General features: G+C 39.0%; 1 long non-coding RNA gene across 3 annotated transcripts in view; it reads right to left on the bottom strand.

Annotated features, from left to right (window-relative positions):
* LOC121066982 overlaps positions 1-21,108 on the bottom strand; it is a 123,750-nt gene that overhangs the window by 35,874 nt on the left and 66,768 nt on the right. For all 3 annotated transcript variants that reach the window (XR_005818046.1, XR_005818049.1, XR_005818047.1), the window contains exons 5-7: positions 14,481-14,534; positions 13,384-13,532; positions 12,701-12,727 (exon numbers count right to left, since the gene is read on the bottom strand). This is a non-coding gene — a long non-coding RNA (uncharacterized LOC121066982). The remainder of the gene's footprint in view (positions 1-12,700; positions 12,728-13,383; positions 13,533-14,480; positions 14,535-21,108) is intronic.

Here is a 21,108-nt window from a genome sequence, read left to right as displayed (position 1 = left end):
CGAAGGATCACTTGGGCTGTAGCACCTCAATGTTGTGAAATTTCTTTTCTGGCATATTCTTCCCCCCCCCTGTTAAATATGAAAAACCCAGAGAAACTAATAATGACTTATCTTGTATACACATTGTGTGCTGTTTATGTTTAGGCACCATCTGTGAATGTATTTCATGCAGCACTCATTCCTCATGTAATAACAATGATCTGAAGACTGAATTTTTTTTTTCTTCCGTAAAAGTAAATAAAAAAAAAATCCATTTCAGTTGCAGTGCTAGAAGCCTGGAGGTCAGTTTATTCTAAGTAGGCATCACTGATGGCAGCAAAGAGATATTTTAGAAAGCTTATTTGTGTACAATATCCACAGGCCATCCACCTCAACTATTTATATGAAGTCTTCAGTTAGTACATTTTTGCTAGCCTAGCTATAAAAAGTCATATTACCATTTATCATACACTAAGTATTCAATTTTTCAAAAATAGGAACCAATGTGTTGTTTTTATAGGGATTTTTTAAAAAATGTGTCATTGTGGTCTTCTAAAAAAGCAAATATTTGTATACAAACTTTTTATATATACATAGGCTCAACTCACTTTTAGGACACATGCAAGAATAAAATAACTTTCCTGTTAAATATCATTACGGCGTAGTAGTAATGTTTCTAGAATGCAGTTTAAACACTACTTTCAGTGTATGATTCCATTGTCCTGACTCTGTAATCTCATTTCAGATGTTTTATGGAATTTGTAGTGCTTTTGTCTACAAATTGTCTATTTGTGTCATCTCTTACCCGGTGTTTTGACTCTACTTCCAAGCAATTTTTTTCATTTTCAGTTTTATTAGATGGCTGCAGTGAATTTGTTTGTTTTCCTCTTCTTTGCACTGCAAAGCCTGCATTTTGGAATGAAATGGTTGATACTGGGAACGATTATTTTTTTTCTTTGTCAGTGTTCCCTGAAATCTACTTGACCATTTTTCTTTTTAACTCAATTTATAGTGGTCTGCACAAATAGAAAATGGGAACTTGTCTGCACCTTCCAACTCTTGATTGAGTGCTGACAATTTCTTACAGTTCAGCATGCCTGTAACAGGTCTCAATATTCAAAGAATTACTTTTGTATTAAAATCAAAGCAGGTTTATAAAGGTGGCAAGCCAATGAGTGTAATTCCACTAGCAATTCTGTATGCACATATTATACAACACTGCATTTTCTGTGCTCTTAAATACAAGGAAATTTCTCAATGCTATGAAGATCCCTCGTTTCACTGGAGAGCAGTGGGGGGAGCAAAAAACAGGTCAAAAAAAAAAGGATTTGACACTGATGCATCACACACTTGGGTTACTGCAGATCCCACTCACAACCACATTTCCAGGTGATGAGAGGACAGGAACAGGGGACAGATTCTACCTACATAACGCCTGCAATGTCAAAACAAGACTGCAGCAGCCCACGACCATTACTGCTGGAGAAAATGTCTAGTGTCTGTATTTACAGTGTGCCTAGCGCTATAAATGCATAAAAATAACACTAATCCTTATTCAAATCACTATCAGTCCATCTTCATGTTTGCAGATCACTTTTTCCAATGCCCAGTATCTATTAATATACTTCTTGACTAAATGGATACTGCGAATCAACCTGCATGCCATTTACAACATGAGTAGATGTATCTGTAGACCAGTAATTGCAGCTGGAGACATTGATCCTATGGCAGGAAAAATGGAGAAAAAACTTGACCACTAACTCAACTAATACAACAAAAATATATTATGAGAGCATCTCACTCATAGTTATGCTAAAGCAAATAATCTAGCCATTGATAATGGAAAATTTTACTATTTATATTAAAAGCAGCGTAAGCCATAGATAAAAATGAGAAACTGAACAATGAGATGCCAGTTTGTTTCCCTCATAACAAATGTCTTCTTGGGCTCCAAGTAACTTGTGTGAGAAAGGAGGTTAAATGTAGAGAGTGTTCTTAACAGGATTATATGAAGGAGGAAGGCATGTCACATCTGAGATGGCCTAATAAGAGGAAAGCCTGGAATATAAATGGCTTGTGCAATATAATGAAGATTTTCTGACAAAATTAGATTATCATTCTAGAACCAAACGCTGAATTACTGAAAGCTAACGTCAAACAGGATTACACAACGTGCCCAGGGATTGTAGGTATGAAAGTCACAGAGAGGATCCTGTAATCACAAGAAGAAAAGGTCTATAGATAAGCAAACAGCTTCCTGTCAACCACATTCGGCAACTCTTCTGGCACAAAGTTCAGGCTGGGAAAACTCAGGATCAGAATCTCCTTTTGATGCTGCTCTTCCCCTTGGTAACAGCACCACTGAAATCAATACAATTACATTGGGGGAAAGATGAATCTGCCTTCTAGTGTTTCATGAAGCTCGAAGACAAAATTAACGGAAATCCCTAATATAATATAATTGACATGAATGCTACCGAGTCTGTCCTGCACACAGATCCATCAGCTTTGGTCTGCTGGCATAATGAATTGTTTTCAGAGCCCAAAGTTAGCTACTAAAGGCAGGGAAGTGAGAACACAATTTAATATGAATGACAGAAAGAGGAAAAAAACTAAGAGTTATACTAATAATATCAGGAAAATGTTAATCATATGATGATTGTTGTAACAGTAATGTTTGGTCTATCTCCAGTATCAGTTTAGAATATTTGTAACTATGGAAGCTGATTCCAAAATGAGATATTCTGTTTTCTCATATTACATTTGATATTACGAGTTCTGATTCATGAGAATCAAATGCTTTCGGCAGCTTTTGTTGTTGTTAAAAAGCAGATAACTCACATGCTTTGCTTATCCGGCAACACCTTTTTAAAATCAAATCAGACCTTAAGGTCAGGTCTCACTGAACATCCTTGTTAGAAGAGTGGGGGGCAACCTTAAGACAATTACCACTGATCACCTCTTAATGGTGCTTCAAAACTACTTGAACATTAAAAGAATGGTTGCACACAGCCCCTGGATGACATCTTCCAGGGCACCAGGAATATAATGGAATTATATATATTAGCTCGGGCATATAAATTGTTCTTGTTGATGTTCCCGAGCTGTGGAAACAAATAGGTTTAATGTGTGTTTGAGGTTATTAAGTGGGATCAGTTAATTGATTACAACTGGGGGGTATCGTAACATCTACTAGTTATATATTCCAAAATTGCATCAGGTATGGCTTAAAACTGTTTCCTGAGAATTCTAGCTATTATTAGGAAATATTTATTTCAATACTGTTCTGAGGTTTGTAAATCATATATTTTTTAATTTATGCCAAAATAAAAACATGCAGATATCACACCAGTATTTTCACCCCTTTCCTCTCCACTGGAATGCCTGCATTTAGCTACTGAAGCCTCTCAAATAGGCCAACCTGCTTTAATTGAAGGTGTTGCATCATTATGGAGCACATAAAGTCTTTATTCAGACATTCAGAGTTTAGCATTTTCTGGAAAATTTTTTGCGGTTCCAAAGTAAAACAGGAAGGAATTTTTCCCAGTATGTTTTACATGATTTGGACAGATTTTAAAGTTTTCGCAAGCTTCTTAAGAGGATACTAGAATTGGCTGGTGGACTCCAAAGAAAAGTCAGTAAGCTTAGGGATTTCCAAGAACATTTATTTTCTTGCGGTTTCCTGCTTTGAATAACCTTTAACCTCAAACTTGCAAATATTTTAAACAAGGAAAGAATTGAATACATATATTTTTTAAATGAACCATTTGCCCAACTTGCATGCAGCTAGAAGGGAGAAAAAAAAAAGAGTAATATTTGTTACTAGGAGTCACCATCGTTCTCTCGTTACAGTGGCAGAGAGAGATTCAGAACCAGTGCTGGTGGGAAGCAGCAACTCAATGCCACCAAATGATGACCATTACCATAAATTCCCACTAACAAAGATTTCTGAGTGCAATGGAGTCCGTTTTAAAAGAAACCGTGCTGTCATGCAGCAGCTTAACAAGTGTGCAAGTATATTCTAAGTAAAAACCTGCATTAGCGCAACAGGTAACCACAGTACACAATCCTCTTGGACATCTATTTATGTGGGAATAGTCCAACTAAAAGCCTCTTAGAGAGGATGACAATAAACTGTTGTAATGTTCTATTCCATATACAACACACCTAATATATGTTCATTAAGCTAATAGATTTCCTTGATCCAAATTAATCCTAAAACATGCAGCAGCAGTGCAATGAGATTAACACTTAAAAGACAAACTCACCAATGTATTAAACCTTCCAGACGTTATGAATATGGCAGATTGCTGAAACCATCTATGAAAAGAATCTTTTATTCTTCCACACCTAATCCAAATGAGCAGGTCTGAAGGGACAGAAAGACTCTTCTGCCTTAAATTTAGGCATGCCTTGCATCCCTAATGATCAGTCTGTCTTAAACATATATCCTTTGCATTGGCTCTGCAAACAGCAGCATCATTCACTCCAAACTATTGTGAACAAGGGGTTCACATTAACAGGAACCCCTATATTGCCTGGTCAATTTCCTTCTTAAGATGTACAAACAATAAGCTTAATATGGAAAATATACTGTTCTGATTAGAATACAGACATTCAGATTTGTCTTCCACTATTGGGTTTTACATGATAAAAATTCAGTATGTGTTATTCTGAAAGGGTTTTGTGTTATTTTTCAAAAACATTAAAGGGTTCAAAATTTGTCCTGTTATGGCTTTCTAAAACTAGCATGCTGAAGACCAAATTCTGTGATTTTGCAGAGCTATATATGCACATGCATATATATATACATAGAATTATTTTAAAACTGCTGTTGTCACAAGAAAGATATAGACAACGTCTTTCACTGGATCACTCCCAACCCCAAATTATTTTCATTTTGTTTAAATAAGTTCTTTTTAAAAAAAAAAAAACCAACCAACAACTGTAAGCTTCCATCAAGGACAACTGTCTACTGGATGCAGTTCATCTTCCTACAATGCCATCCTAACAAATATGTGCAAGGCTAATTTTCTTCTCATAATCTTATGGTAGTTTGGAGCATTCAGACTGAAATACGAATTCTTATAGTAGCATATTAATAATTCTTAGGATTCTGCATTTTTAAATCTTAAAACATACAACATTAACTTAGACAGTTAACTCATTCACATAAGTCTACTTCTACTTGATTGATACAGTCCTGAATTTTGAGCTCGGCTTTGAGCTGTTGGGATACATTCAAGACAAACTCCCATGACATCAACATGCCACACTGGATTCAGCTCCTTCACACAGCATCCAGGGTCCTTCTGGACCCCGTAACAAGTATGCTCTGCTCCAAGCTGCCACTGGTAGATCTCCCAAGGCCACACTGTGTGTCATTCCTTGCAGGTCTTTCAGCCCCCTTAAGGTACCTGAATCACCCTCACCAGCAAAGGATGAAAGCAAGGCAGAGAGGCAGCAGCACATCAGGAGGTAGTTGAAACGCACTGTGCTTGAAAAGAGTGGAAAAAATCGGACAACTCGCCTTTAAGAGTTTCTCACCACTCCAGCATTCATAGAAGTGGCAGCAAATTTTGAATGCCAATTCGCGTTATGTCCACTCCGAAGCACCGAGAGTCTGAGGGGTTTCTAGCAGTGCCCCCAAGCCTGCACAAACTTCAGCTTGACTCGCAAACGCTCTCCGCTAGTGAAGACGCAGTGTCAGAGGCCGTACACACAGGCAATGCCAGTGACAACCTCGGCAAAACTCTGAAACGCTACCTGGAAAATCCGCCTTTCAGAGGGCCTCATGTCCAATACAGGTCAGCAGCAAGGCAGGTCATTACAACGCTGCAAACACAAGTCGTGTTGCCACCTTTGTGAGTTTACTGCTATTCTAATACATTTTCCAATGCATCTGTAAAGATGCACGAGAGTTTAACTCACTTTTCATTTGTGGTTTTTCTCTGGGTCTGGAAAGCTTTTAGGCTAATTGTCAAATTCTGTCTTAACACACCAGAGATTGACAGCAAAGGCTAATCACATCCATGATGCGTTTCAAGTTTAAATTGAAGAAATCCTTTACATTAAAAGAGAGTGGCAGAGAGGAATATGTCTGAATAATCAGCAACAAACGGTCAGGAGGGAGTTAGCTCTTCCAATGGAGAAGATTTAGAAATAAGACCCCTTTTCTCAAAAAAACAAACAAACAAAAAAACCTACATGTATATAACATTTCATTATTTAGTAATATATCTTCAAATAGTACCCTAGAGCTGCAAGGACAGAGCCTGTCCCAGTCTCAGGTGCCGTAATCCATGGCTGCATTTTGGGTTTAAGAATTCTTATCTGATGCAGTGCACTTGTAAGAAACATACCCCTACTTTTAAGAAAGGTCACTGGGTTTGTCTGGGAAATTCTCAGTCACCAGGAAGCAGTGTGAAAGGCCTACATATTTACATATGTACCGTCTGAGAATGGGAGAAAATGGGCTGCCTTAGAGACCACAGGAAGAGACAAAAATAGAGGTGACAGTGTAAGTATTAGAGGCAGGATGACCAGTAATGTCATTAATGTGAGGTATTCTCCAGCTAAAAATCGATTATGTAGTCATTTCTCAGGAAGATCGCTTATGAATTCAATTCAGATAATTTTTCATGTCCTATAGGTGGAAGCCACGCTAATAGACGGAAATGAGGGTTCTCCCCCGTTGATGATGTGCATATTAAGGAGAATTAAAAATTCTTCCTTTGGAATAACTGATTGAAACACCTGTGACAGGTGCCTCTGCAGGGCTGTTTTAGCTTTAAACTGGAGCTCACCCAAACTCTTTTGATCCCAGGGTTTACTGCAACAAAAGCTGCTATATCCAGACAGTCACTCAAACTGAAGCATTTTTTTTTTCCAGAATACCAAAATCTAGATCATGACATAGGCTCTGCTTCTCTCCAATATTACCATTTGCTAGGCAATGACTTTTTGCTCACTTCTGTTGCTGTCTAAATGAAGGCTGACCCTAAAATGACCAGAGCAGTAGCCTTAGCAGCTATGGAAATAACTTAAAGCATTTTCACCCTCCATTTAGTTTAGATATTTCTTACTGTTAGAACTGCTATTCCTACAGGATTAATTATAAATAGTTATCTACTGATATCTACAGTAATACATTTTGCTTCTGAGCATGCACCACTGAGTTTTATAATGGGTTGTGTATACACTGCAAATGTTAAACAATATTTTCATTGATAAATGACAGGCAACTTGTATTTGCATTTCCTGCGAGATTTAATGATGCGGTGGGATAGCAGTATGGAAACCGTGAATTAACATTAAGACTTAGTGCCAAAGCCATCCCCAGAAAAGAAGCCACATTGCCTGTCAACTAAAGAGAATTTGAACCTATTTACTCTGTTATACTTTGGTTCTTGGGATCAAAAGTTACACTGTTTTTACAATACCCTATGCTTCAACTCCTCCTTTCTTTCTCCAAAAGCGCTGTTTCTCTCCCTAGAAGCAAAAGTTTCTTCCAACTTCCCAAGTTGTCCCAGAGCCCTTCCCTAGAAGCAGCTGTGGAGAGACGGTGTGCTTCCAGGTACCAGCCAGTGGCCAAACAACCTGCTCTGCTCTCCTTGACTGTTTTTGGATCAGCTCAACGCATCAGCACACTCACAGAGTGAATTTCTTCCTCTACAGTGGCTCAAGAGCTGCCACAACTTCCAGGTAGCAAAAGCAAGGGAATTGTTGACACTGACAGGGAATTAGGGTTTCCCAGCAAAGGAAAAAGGAAAACAAATCTAGGAAAGTGATCCTGCCTCACATTCACCACCCAGAAACACTTCGCTCTCACGATGCTTGTAAAACTTGCTTCTAGAGTGCCTAAAAGCTTTAGGAAAACCACTGCTACATAGGACACAGCTACGCAAGAGTCAGATAAAACTTAAAAGCCAAGTAAGGCAGCAGCAGATCTTTTTTTTTCCATGAAAGCTTCAGCTTATTTGCAGAGCATCAATACCTAGGCAGAAAGGAACTAGAAAATCATTTGCATTTTATTTGGTGTTCAGTTTTACTTTCTAAACCAAAATTAATTCTCTCTTAAGTTAATTATTCTCTCAAATGCCAAGTCCCTTTAAGACCACTGGAAGAAAGTTACCAGGTTTTCAAGCTACAGTGTATTTCTAAATGACACTACCATGTTGCTCCATCTCCTCATTTTTCATGGTAACCTAGAATTTTATTTTTAAAGTGAAGAAGCGGCCAAACTTCCAGGCACGTGGAAGAGGCTTCAGACATGTTTTTGTTATTTTCCCTCTCTTCCTGTGAGTCTTGTCCACGGCACAATCTGCTGAATTCATTTTACAGGGATATTTTAGTGTTTCTTCTCTCACACAATTTTAATGTATTTAATCTGACAAACTTAGATCTAAAATATGCACAGATCCATTTTTCTGAACTGTTTTGAAGTCTTAGCGCTCCTGCTTTACAAACTCTCTCTGAAATCAATTACACCTGATAAACATCCTTCTAAAGTATATTTGAAGAAAATCTCTCTCAAATTGAATATTTCCTATCCTTTGTAAGTGGGCATACAGTGGAAGGCAGGGGTACAGAAAATGAGGAGTTCAAAGAAGCTTCCTAAAAGGAGAACTTTGCTTATGGAGCACTAACATCGACCAAAAATGAAGATGATTCCTGAGAAAATAGCATCATCACATTGGTGATAAATAATAAAGGGAGTTTTCTTATTGCCACTGGTGGCAACAGAACTGTGCAGGAGAGCACAAGAGCTTGTATCTTAAGCTAGGATCTTTCTTGCCATGCAGACCTGTTGCTGAATGACATGCTGTGAGTATGCACGAACCCATGGCATGCCCATTTGGGTTAAACCTCATTAAAAAAAAATTACATATATATATACATATATATATAAAGCTTTAACGTTTAATACTTCAACGTAGCATTTTTTGACATTTACTAAGAAGAGTCACTTTTCCCATGGAGGCTTACAAATGAAGTTCAGAAATTTTAAGCAACGCAACCATCATGAACACCGATTTTTGTCTGTGACACCACTGCCCCAGCACCCTGTACCACATCCCACACCACCCCACGCAGATTCCCCCCGCTATAAGCAGACTGAGAGCACTCTCTCATGGCTGGCCACTAACTGACTTGTTTCATGACATAGCACGTAAATGGGTTGAGATCAAAACCTTAAATCACAAGACTGAAAGTTTGCGCAACCCCCAAATTTCATGGTTAACTGTGCGTAGCTGAACCAGTATGTCGGTGCTACCTGGAAACTAATGTATGTTTATTCTTCAAAAATTGACAAAGGAAAAAATAACACCTTCAAGAGTACTTGTACAGCACTTCTGAACTCAAGATGAAATTCACACCTGTGCAATAAACCAGTGCAGCCTCAAACTCCATGCAAATGAGAGCTTAAATGGAACTGGATGGTGCCTAGGTCTTTGCAATATCTCTAAATGCGACAAACTGGCTCTGCAATCCAGTTCACAAATAAGTTAGTTTACATTTTTCCCCCTACATTTATAATTGTCAACCAGCAGAAGAAACAAACTATGTTTCAGCACACACACATTCAAATGTTGAATTTATTTCTCTCTTCAGAATCTCTGTCTGGCACTGCTGCCCCAACCATTCTGCGAGGAGTGGCTGCAGGAGACTGAACTCACCTTTCCCAGGAACCAGCTCCCAGGTGTCTAACTGCACCGGGGCACTTTGGGGAGATTGTGCTAACTGCAGATGGGGAAAGCCATCCTAACTATCTATACCTCTGGGTCTTCAACAGGGAAGTCTGTTATTCAGGTTCCTTTCTCGGTACATTAACACCTCTGCTTAAAACCAATTAATATTGAAGGAAGTCTTCAAGTAAACCAAAAGTAAGATTAAACACCATCATACATGTGGTGCTGAAAAAAAAATATTATGATTTAATCATCAGAAGTGTGGCATGGTGGATAAGGCCCTACGAATGAAAGAATTTAGATTCACTCCCTGTGCTGTCACAGACCTTAGCCGTGACCTCTGGCAAGTCATTAAATTGCCTTGTCCTCAATTTCCCCCTTTGAAACAGGGACAGATGTGGCTCCATCTGTACCGAGGGATGTGCAGCCATGTGGCCACTGCCACTTCATGCAACACAGCAACGTAAGTCACTGCAGCAGGTACTATAGAGGAGGTGCAATTCCTATTACAGTTCATGGAAGAGGTGTACTTGTTCTTCTTCCCTCTCTCTAAACCAGTTCCCCCGTAAAAACAGAGATCCTCATCTGTCTTTTCTCCAAATCTTTGTCCAATATGCCAATTTGCTTTTTCAGGTCAGGAGTTTTTCCTTATCATATACTAGCAAAATGAGCTTTATAATAAACCTAACTTTGGTTATCCCATCTCTTGCCTTTACATCCACTAAAATGGCTCAATGAAAGGCACCTCCAAAAGGAGGTCCTGGCACCCTGTTGCTCAGAATCAGCTTCAGCCTCCTCCTATCAGCTTCATGTTACAGGAGATTAAAATCAGGTGAGTATGGCCCCAAGGCTCAGAAGCCAGTCTCTTTCAGTCTCTCTGATCAGCTGCTTCTGGAGGCAAAAGACAGTGGCACACCTCACACCTTGGCTCTTAAGCAAGCTGCCCTTTCCACAAAGGCTGCCAAGTCTGAATGACAACACACAATAGGCAAATGGTGACCTTGTAAATGGACCTCTTTCCAAATACAGAATGGCCTGAACAAAGCCTGTATAAGAGGCTACAGCATCACTTATTTGTGTTTGTTTTGACCTGTGGATTCATAAGAATGGCTGCATGGGGAAAATAAGCAAGATAAATTGTTCAGTAATTGTCTCGGTACAAGACACATGCGACCACAAAGGAGGAAATAAAGAAGAGAGAATTTTGAATCTTTTATCTAGCTGAAAACTGACCTTCCTTAGCTTGCAACTGCCTGTAGGAGTCCCAGGACAGGTTGTTCTGACATTCTTTTAACATCGTTTCATCAGCACAGCCAAAACTAATCACAAGAATATTACCCGATGACAGGTGCATTTATTCTGTCAATTAAATCAGATGGTTAAATCGAAATGTGCCCCAAATCTCTCTTGTTTGCATTATCCATATTGGCATTTCTTGGCTGTGGTTCATTGCTGGCTGGAAGTCATCCAGCCCCTGCAGAGTCACTTTGCAATACTGTGCCAGCAAGTTTCCATGCTTTGCAGCAGTGGTTACAATGAGACCAGCGTGGTCCTATAGGACTGACCTGAAATGTTGTTTCACACACACACACACACAAAAAAATCCCTCTTAATGAAGGAAACTTAGATCAATGGTTTTGAAATGGGGAAGGATATATCACCTCACAACAAACCACCAGTGGTGCGCACAAACAAAACCAGAAGGAATAGAAACTTAACACTACCAAAAGACTACTATGTAAGAATACGAAATAATCTGATCTCATTGTAAGACATTTTTAAAAAAGATTTTCTGTTGCGATTAAAAAGAAGGCATTGCCTGTAATCCATCACAACCTTTTTTTTTTTTTTTAAAAAAAAAAGTTTGAGAAAAGCAATATATATTACAGCATAACCATAACAGAGGACAAGAAGAAATGAAGAGCCATCTCCTGTTACCTAATTACCCAGGAAGTCTCTAAGCTAAGGGTGAGTTTACATAAAATATTGCTACAATGGCAGTTGCAATGGAGCACACTAAGGATGAGGCCATGTTTTTCATTTTGGTTTTGTGGTGTACATGCCAACATATTTCAGCCAAGATTTCTCTTCCCTGCAGTAGTGGTGGCTTTGCAGTACCAAAAAATTAGACCTTTTTCCCCTGTATTATATTTATGATGTTAATACTTTGTAGAGCGCTCAACTCTCCCATTTATGAAGGGAGTTGTGCTCCCTTTTGTCACCGAGGAGAAATGCACCCTAGCAGGGTGTTCAGTCTCGAGGCAATGTTACATTGGCAGAAGGAGAGATTGACACAGTTTGCAGTTTCAGCTCCCTAAGAGACACCCATCTAATCCCGATCTCTTTCCCAGCCTCCAGCCCCATCCTATGCTACCGCGTTCTTCCCACTTCAGAAGAATCCCTCGCTGCCAGCTTTTCTGTAAAAGATGCAGAACATTGCTGCGTCCAGTTCCCCATGAAAAGACAGGTCAAACCCCCAAACTATAGCTGGGATACATGGAAGGATAAGTACATGTAAGTATTGTTTTGTTACACGTTCTCTTAACCTTTGCTTGCTGGCCTGAAACATTTCCTTTGCTGTCTGATTTTGCAGACATTTACACACTTGTCTTGCTAGTGGTTTTACCCATGGACAGGTCTCTCCAGGAGTTTCCACACAGTCAGGTAAATATCTTTTACTTCTAGGTTTTAAAAACTCATTAGTATCTTGAACTGAAAAATAGCAGGCTTAATCCTGCAATCAAGAGCATCTGTACAATTCACAAAAAAGCTGGTGTGAGTTCTGAGTAACACAGAATACAGTCCTATAAAACATCTGTGAAAAGTACAGGCATATTTTTCCTTTCAGCATGTGGTACCTATCTAGGCACTAATGAGTTCTGGACAACATGCTAGTCAGCAATCTTTCAAAGCATTACATTTCTGAGTCATTTGCAAGGATTTAGTTGCTCATTTCCCACTGGCTTTAGAAGGGACAGTGTGGCTAAATCCACAAAAACACTATGAAACTTAAAAAAAATTCTACTTACCTTAAAGTTCAGTGGTTCAGTGTTGTGCTTAGGAAAATATATATATATATATATTATAAACCAGGAAACAGTTTATTCTTTAAGTGTCCTGTCCATCCAGAAGACTAATAACGTAATGCCATACTTTTGTGCACGTGCAGCCACCACCCCAGATCTGGCTGCCTGTGTTTGAAGCCAGCACTGATATTCTGCGGCTGTGTAACTTTGGATCAGGCTGCTGTAAAAAGACCTGCGAGAAGCCTTTCCAGGGCCTCTTTCCCTTTGCTATACTTATAGGAGCTGCATTTGTGGTCAGGATCTTGTCCTCAGTCTTCATCTGAGCTATGCCACATGTGCCTGGCCATGAACTTTGAGGTTCACAATGACCCAGATCCTGAACTTGCATTCCTGGCTTGACCTCAGACTGACCACTTTGCTGTGGACATCTCTGGTGATCTGGACTATTGCTAACCCTGCTTACCATCACTGGACATGAGTTTTCCCCGTCACTGAACCTAATCTTGCCTTACGCTGGTACTACACTCCGTCAGTGACGCCCATCATTCTTGCTGCCACCCTCAGCTCCTGGCTCACCTTTCCTTATGGAGAAAAGGGAGCAGCCACCCACCATTGCTGCTCCCTGCACAGAACAAACACAGCATGCATTCTTGCCTTTAAAAGAAAAGCAGTTAATGTGAAGTCACCTCCTTTACAAAAGTACCAGAGTGCCACAGGGTGTCATTCACAGCAGCACGTCTCTGAATGCGATGACAGCACAGGGGAGCAAACAGGTCTGATGTCAGATCAACGGAAGCATAACTGTGAAATCCTGGTACTTTTTATTGCAATTGTCCTAAAATAAAGTAAAAATGTATAATTAACCATTTACAATTAATCGCCTCTTACAAGAAACACCATAGCAAGGCTCTAATTAGAGTATACTATTATCTAAAAATTAGTTCATGACCCATTTTCTGATTATTGATGCAGTTTCACATATCTAAGCAAGTAATAAGCTATTAAATATCATATATCTAGTTATTATTATTGAAAGATATGGATTAATGAAAATTATGTGCTGATTCTTTCAGTCTAAGGCCTCAAAGTCAATTCTTAAATCTGTCCTAAGTCCAACAGGATGCAAGTACAAGGATTTCCATGCCAGCATTGAGTTGTAAGATGATGGCTTTAAAGTCACAAGCACACACTGTTTTTAAACAAGCACACACTGTTTTTAAACAAGAGAAAGCTATGTACAGCAACAGGATTCTGTACTAAGGGTGACACAGCTTATCTTGTCACTGTTGTTCCCACCACCTCTTTTTTTTTTTTGAAGAATGCACTATTACAATTAATCACCCATGGTAATTTTAAAGCTTAACCAATGGACTCATAAAAAAAAGAAAAGTTTTAAAGTTGTCTTTTCCTGCAGCTTCCCACAGCATAATAAAAATGTGAATCTTAAAACTGAAATATTTTCACCATTTTTAACCAGGTTCACCAGTCAGATATTTCCTTTCTTTATATACGTAGATTTCAGTGAGGTATCCTGATATAATATTCAAGCCCTCCCCCCAAACAACTTGCACTTAAATTCCATTTATTTTCATGTCATACTAATATAAAAAACAATGGGAAATCACATGGCTTTTTAGCTAAAATATTAAGGTTTGCTGCCAAAAGACCTTAACAAAGAGTTGGTGTAAAAGTACTATTCTCATGCAAGGCCATGCAAAAGAGGCAGTAAAAATCCATAAGAATAACTAGAAAACAAGTAAAGGACAAGTCAGAGCATAATTACCCTTTGTTTTCATTATATAAAACCACAGCTTTCCTGAGATACCTCCTAAAATACCTATAATTTAAAGAAATATTATAATATGCATTATGTAATATATATTATGTAATATATGTTAGAGGAATAAATGCCTATCTGTTAGATTGCACATCGTATTAAAAAACACACCATACACACAATGTTTTTCTCCTGTGTTCCACATCCTTCCGATTTACCAATAAAGCTAATGCCCATTTAGGGGAATATGTTGTGGGACGACAGTACAGCAATATTAAGTAAGGCAACCATATGTTTCCTCCTTTTGCCATACTGTTTGTGACTGCCCCTGACTCTTGGTGGATTTGATCCCTCATCAGTTTGCCTGGTGCTGATGGAATGCCTTTTGCAGGTGTTTTGTTGATATAATGCACAACACAGATTTCAGAAAGCTGAGCTCCCTTGTGCCTATACCAGCATTAGCTCCTTGTTTTCCCTTATGACACAGCCTGCAGAGGTCTGCTCTAGGTTCTTACTTTACAAAATTATCTTAAATATCATCATAAGAGTGAATGTCTGTACTGCAAATAGCTGAAAGAAGGATATTCAGATCCACTTTTTTTTTTTTTTTTTTTAAGGGTAATCAGTGAAAGCCAGGTGACGATATCACATACAGGAAAGATTTTTTCAGCAAGATTCCCCATCTTAAATGCTATCAGAGGACTACCCAACCAAATAACAAGCCTTTAGGCATAGCTAGATTCAAATCTTCATTTAAAGCTACCATTCCATTTTCCATTAAAAAAATTTTTGTCCAACTTGAAGAGCAGCAATAAGGTACAAGTTTACATAAAGCAGAGTAGTGTATCAGCTAAAAGCTGGCACAAACCTAGCCCACCACCAGAAACGATACTGTCCTGGGGAGATTTTGTGTTTTGCCATGGTTTTGGACAACCCCTCCACTCTGTGCTCATTCTCTCCGCAGACTGAAGTGTAGGTGCACAGTGTCTCAAGGAAGTAATCAACAAGAGGGAAAAAATAAAAACAACACAAGTGGAGAAACTCTAAGTTTATATTTTTATGTTAATGTGCTGATAAGAAAAGGGCCTCATTTGGGAAGTCGTAAAAAAAAAAAAGCGTTAGCAGATCTCCAAGTTAGAGCACAGAAGCCTTCTATGCAGATGGAGGATTTAAAAGAAGTAAAATGATAACCACATAGTCGAGAGACTAGAAAAGAGACCTTGATGTTTGATAGTTGTAATAACCTGCAGAGTGCTCTAATGGCTCAGGGATCAGGTGCAGAACTACAGCAATAACAAGAGCTGAATAATTATCTCAGCCATATCTGTATAACCACAGTCCCAGAGTATGAACTATATAAGGAGGCTTCTGCTGCCTCTCCAAGATTTCCTGAAATGTTAAATCACTGAATTGGGAGCACTTCCAGCATTAGTACTGCCCAGTTAGAAAGAAATAAAGCCCAGAATCCTCCAGTGGCAGTTCTAATGTCTTTGTTAATTATGAATTATGGGTAAACATGCAGACTCACAGAGGTCACGGCTGTCAGCAACAATACTTTTCAAGAAGGATTTTTATGAGGGTCTTTTTCATTTTGCCATAATGTCCTTTATATATACATAAAACGCACCACGAATACAAAAAATAGCATTTGTTTTTTGGGAAGACGTAATTATTTTTCACTTGTTTCCTACCCTCTGCACCATCGCGCACCCGCTGCCAGTACAACCCAGTTGATAACTCTAAGCTCCTCTGTGAATAACAACAGCTGCGCAATTCCAGGGACCAGGCAGGAAGAGTCACTGGGGCTGGGGTTAGGTTAATGATCAGACACTCTGTTAACAAGAAAGTGGTGGTTTTTGCAGTGAATGGCCAGTCAGGATCCCATCAGCGGTAGTCACCTTTCACATAGCGTAGAGAAACAAAAGCTGCATACAGTATGCTTGATTAACCTCACTTAAATGGCAATGCTGATCTCAAATCTGTCCCCGGAGTGTATATAAACAGGATTAAAATTATATTATGTGTGGATCCTACCCAACAAAAGCAACTGGCACAAAATCATTTTAATTAGGTACTAGAGGCTGTAACTTATTCAACTTTGGCAATATTCCTTCTCTGTCCCATCGAAGAACTTTTGGGACTCGATACAAGTTGCAGAAGGAATAAAGCAGATTTGGAGACAACACTGACCAACGTGATGCCAGGTCACTGGTTGGTTCATAAGACATCTACATGGAACTCAGAGGATAACATTCAAAATAGCCACATGAAACTCTGCATAGAGGGTACAATCCTACTGTTTTCAAAAGGAGAAACCTGTAACAAATTCCCTTTGCAATGGAGGTTTTGGATAAGTAAAATTCAAAAGATTCAAGTCCAGTTTAAGAAACATTACTGCTAGGTGAGTTGCTTGAAATATCTCCATGAGTCAAGAAGCCACAAGAACCTCAACAACATATGATTTCAGCCCCATTTTGAGCCTGTGAAAACAAAATTATGCAGGACATCTTTTCAGGACCACAGTCTTTAAGGAAAGGCAAAAGGAGAACTTTCTTCTGGCTCTGGATGCATTTTCCCCATCTGATGGGGAGAACATTACAGTAAGATAGGTGACACAAACTTTTCATAGTTCTTCTGGATCGAAATAAGTAATTCTTACAAACCCTTGTGAGTAGCATCCAACAGATACAACCCAGTAATGCTGCCATGGTTTGCATTTGTCTGTGCTCGCTCTTGGGTTCCAAGAGCGTTACGTCTTAAACATAACCTTCCAGAAGATGCAGATTTTATTTTGTTTTGTTGTGTTTTTATTTTTTTCTCCAAATAATTACAAACATTATAGAAAAAAAAAGGAACAAGATCCTGAAAATTAAGTTGGAAACTTGAACTTTTTTCACAGCACTGTTGGTGGCCAATAGCATTTAGTTCTCTAGATTATTGCCATCTTGAACGAACAGATCTCACCTGTGAGCCCTATCTGCAAATACAGGTTAGACATTTCATAGTGGCTAATTCATACAAACTCACATCCTGTGACAGAAATCTAACCTTGGCCCATGTGGCCTGCATTAGAAAATCAAGGTCAACATTATTCTGCCTTTTTTAGAGGCAAACCTTGTTTTCCACAAAAACAAAAGAAAGCACACATTAGCATCAACCTCTCTAATTTGAAAGAAATCTGGCAAAGAAAAGGAGGAGGTAACTACAAAGCCTCTACATTTAGTTGGAAGCAACAACAATTGCAGAAAACAAACAAAAAAAAAAGAGAGGGTGAAATCCTTATCCCGTTCCTTGGCACAACTATAAAACCATGTAATCTGCAATATATTCCATAGGGGGCACATTGGCAGCATGGGAAAGTCATAAGTAGAAAAACTATTTTCCATACCAAAGTATCACTAGCAGGTAAGAAAACTGACCGTTATGTTACATAATAAAGATAAGTCATGTGTACTTGAATAGTTAACAGATGGACTAATTAGAGGCTGAATTATTTGTGGTATAAATGATAGCTGGTGAAATCAAGGTTACCAAGGGAAATGGACTTGACTTTGCAAAAAACAGAGGTTATTTGCAGGGCTAAGGCAAATTGCCTCTCAAAAGAAAGGGTTAACAAGCAATGAAAGAACAGAAGTGCATCTAATTAAAAGGCATACCAAGGCATGCAGAGAGACTACAAGGGTAAGCAAATGGCAGAGACCACATTTGTGTGCAATACATGAAGAGGCAAGTGTGGAATAACATATAGATAACCAGGACGAAGGGCAAGGTGTCAGGCAGGTAAAATAAGCTTCTATCTTAAAAAGGTGCATTGTTCTTGGAAAAAAAAAAATGGTACAAATAAATATATACAAGCACATGTAGAGAAAAAACGTGCAGAGGACAGGAGGTATCTGAGGGGATCTTTGAACAGGAATAGCGTGCAATGACTTGGCTTGAGACAAAATATATGGATCAAAGCAATTTTTGAGAGAGAAGTTAAACTATTTTCAATGAGATGCCATTGATTAGCTTGAACAATGACCTTTAGAAATCACCTCTTCCTTTCCTCCCCCCACTTTGTCAGTATTAAAAAGCCTATTGGAAAGATAACATCGCTATACAGGTAGGTATCATTGTTTAACCCCCAAAATAAAAGAGGGCCTAAAATGCAAAACACATGAGGTAGCCAAGAACAGACCTACACTGAAACCATCACTGTCTGGGCTCACATAACACAGACAACATTACGAATGAAAAGGAAATAACTACAATTGTTACGCTTGCAAACCATTTTGTAGCTGTAGCTCTGGGTCACCACTTGTCAACAGATGGTAGAAGCCACATAGGAAAGGTAAGAAAAAACACTGTTGTGTACAGCACTGCCCAGGCTTCAGAAATTAGCATGAAATTAAAAGATACTAATCAAAGGAGATCTCAGCTAGGAAGGACCTTCTTTTAGTGGGTGCACAAAAGCACTTCAAAGTAGCAGAAACAAAGCAACAAAAGTGTAAAATCAGTTAAGTGCTATCTATTTCTATAACAAAATTTATCAAGCCCAGATGAGAAGCACAAAATGACACAACCTTACAGAAAGCCTGCGAGAGTAACTCCAGATGACTGGGCAAAAGGAAAAAAAAAAAAGTCACAGCACCTCCAAGAATACATATAAGGCTATATATACACACACGGGTGCGTATTGAGACGATGAAGATGAAAATGCTACATATAAAGAATTCTTGCACAAAGCAGACCATGCCATAATAGTCCACAGCAGGAGGGCAGAAACCTTCGGCATAATCCACAGTGCCCATTTGGGCACTGAGAAAGCAAGAAAACAGCCTAAGGTGCTTCATTTTTGTCAGGCTCAGTGATGCTACAGAAGGTCAAGGGTAAAGTCCAAATTCTATTATAAAGTAAAGGGCTAAACTACAGGCAAGACTTCTCCAGGTATGAAATGGTGTAATAAAATAATAAATAATAAGCCAAACCCACTGGAATCACATCACAGCCCTCTGGTTTCAGATCTAAGACTGGCACATTTTTATTTCAGTTTAGAGAAAAAGGTCATCCCCTGTTAATGGACTCATTTCCATAGAGTCTGGTCTAACACACCACCGACATTAACGGTGTCTTTTCATTGACCAAAATAGGCTTTCAAACAGCATCTTCTGCATTTCTAATTGAGCTGCCGGATGACACTGTAGCAGCAGTGTAATAACACTTTATAAATCATATTTGCTTGGAATGGGATTCCTGATGGGTTAATATCTTCTAAATAGGCCATGACTGCTCTCATTTCTAGGTTGCATATGACATCTAATCCTCTAGCACCGTGTTATTTAGGGGCACTGGCTCAGAGACTTCTCGGAGTCCTCAGATGAAATAAATAAATAAAAGCCTTGTGCTGGAATTTGGTGATGTTGTTGACCCAGAAAAATCTAGTGGAACTGAAGCAGTTGTGGAAAGTTCTAGAAGTAGTTAGAACAGTTATAAATGTAATTCTAAACAAAGCAGCAAACTATTCCCTTACACATTCCCTTTCTTACCCCCATACCCAGCAAAGACAAAGCTTTGCAAGGAACGTGTTGGATACATCTACTCTGCCCGTGGCAGAATAAACGTCAGCTGAGCCTGTTTCTTGGCAGAGACCCTGATCTCAGATATGGCCCCAGAGCTGTTGATCTGTCTCATGTAACCAACTGTGCAAATAGTTAATTTTTTTCAGCTGACAAATTTAAAAAAAAGCACACACACAAAACCCACAACACCAACACAACAATACTAGTGGCTTGGATCAAACCAAGAATAGTTTTTACAGCAAAACAATTATCATTTCACACTCTAAGAAGGAAATTAGATTTGTTTCAAAATGAAAGCATTTTGTTTCAAAATGTAGAAATGAAACATAACCATTTCTAGCTTGTGTGAAAAAAACTCATTGAATCTGAACTGAATTCACAAATAATTTTGGCTCTTCAGCTTCACACAATAAACCTCTTGCCTGATTACTGCAATTCTTAATTAGGAGCGAAGCCGCACTCACCGAACGAGGGCAAGCATATACATCATGGATGTTAACACCCTGAAACACATGCTGAGCACACTTTATGCACTGACTCCAACCCTGTAAACTTAGTGTATATGGAAGTCTTCATCCTGGGAGAGGCCAACTGCAGTGCCTGAGTCTGGCCTTCACCACCAGAGAAAACATCTAGCCTGCAAGCAGAGGTGCCACATCGTGGTATCCTGCAGTCCTGCTCCCCAAACTGCCCAGTTTGGGAACTAGCTGCAGCACAGCACAGTTCTTCTTCCTGCCATGCACCTGCATTCCCATCTCAAGAGAACTGAAGCCTGAAGGAAGCAGGGTCACTCCCAGCGTAAAATTAGGGTGCAACTGAGAAGAGCATCTCCATCTGACATTACTTTTTTGGAGAACAGCGAGAATGAGGGTGAGGCATAAGTACAAAAGTATCACAGCAGCAGGTCCTCAGCTATGGGACTCACTCTGCCAAGGAGAAGAATGAACAGGGAGTAACTACTTTAAAAACCTAAATGCCCACATATCTAGATTTATTTTTTTAACCAAGTAATTCAAATGCATACACATGCACACAAGTTCAAGCCAAATATTCACAAATACAGAGAAATACAC

This window comes from Cygnus olor, chromosome 3, assembly GCF_009769625.2.
Source record: "Cygnus olor isolate bCygOlo1 chromosome 3, bCygOlo1.pri.v2, whole genome shotgun sequence".
Classification (NCBI taxonomy): Eukaryota; Metazoa; Chordata; class Aves; order Anseriformes; family Anatidae; genus Cygnus; species Cygnus olor.
This window is presented reverse-complemented; position numbering and strand designations above follow the sequence as displayed.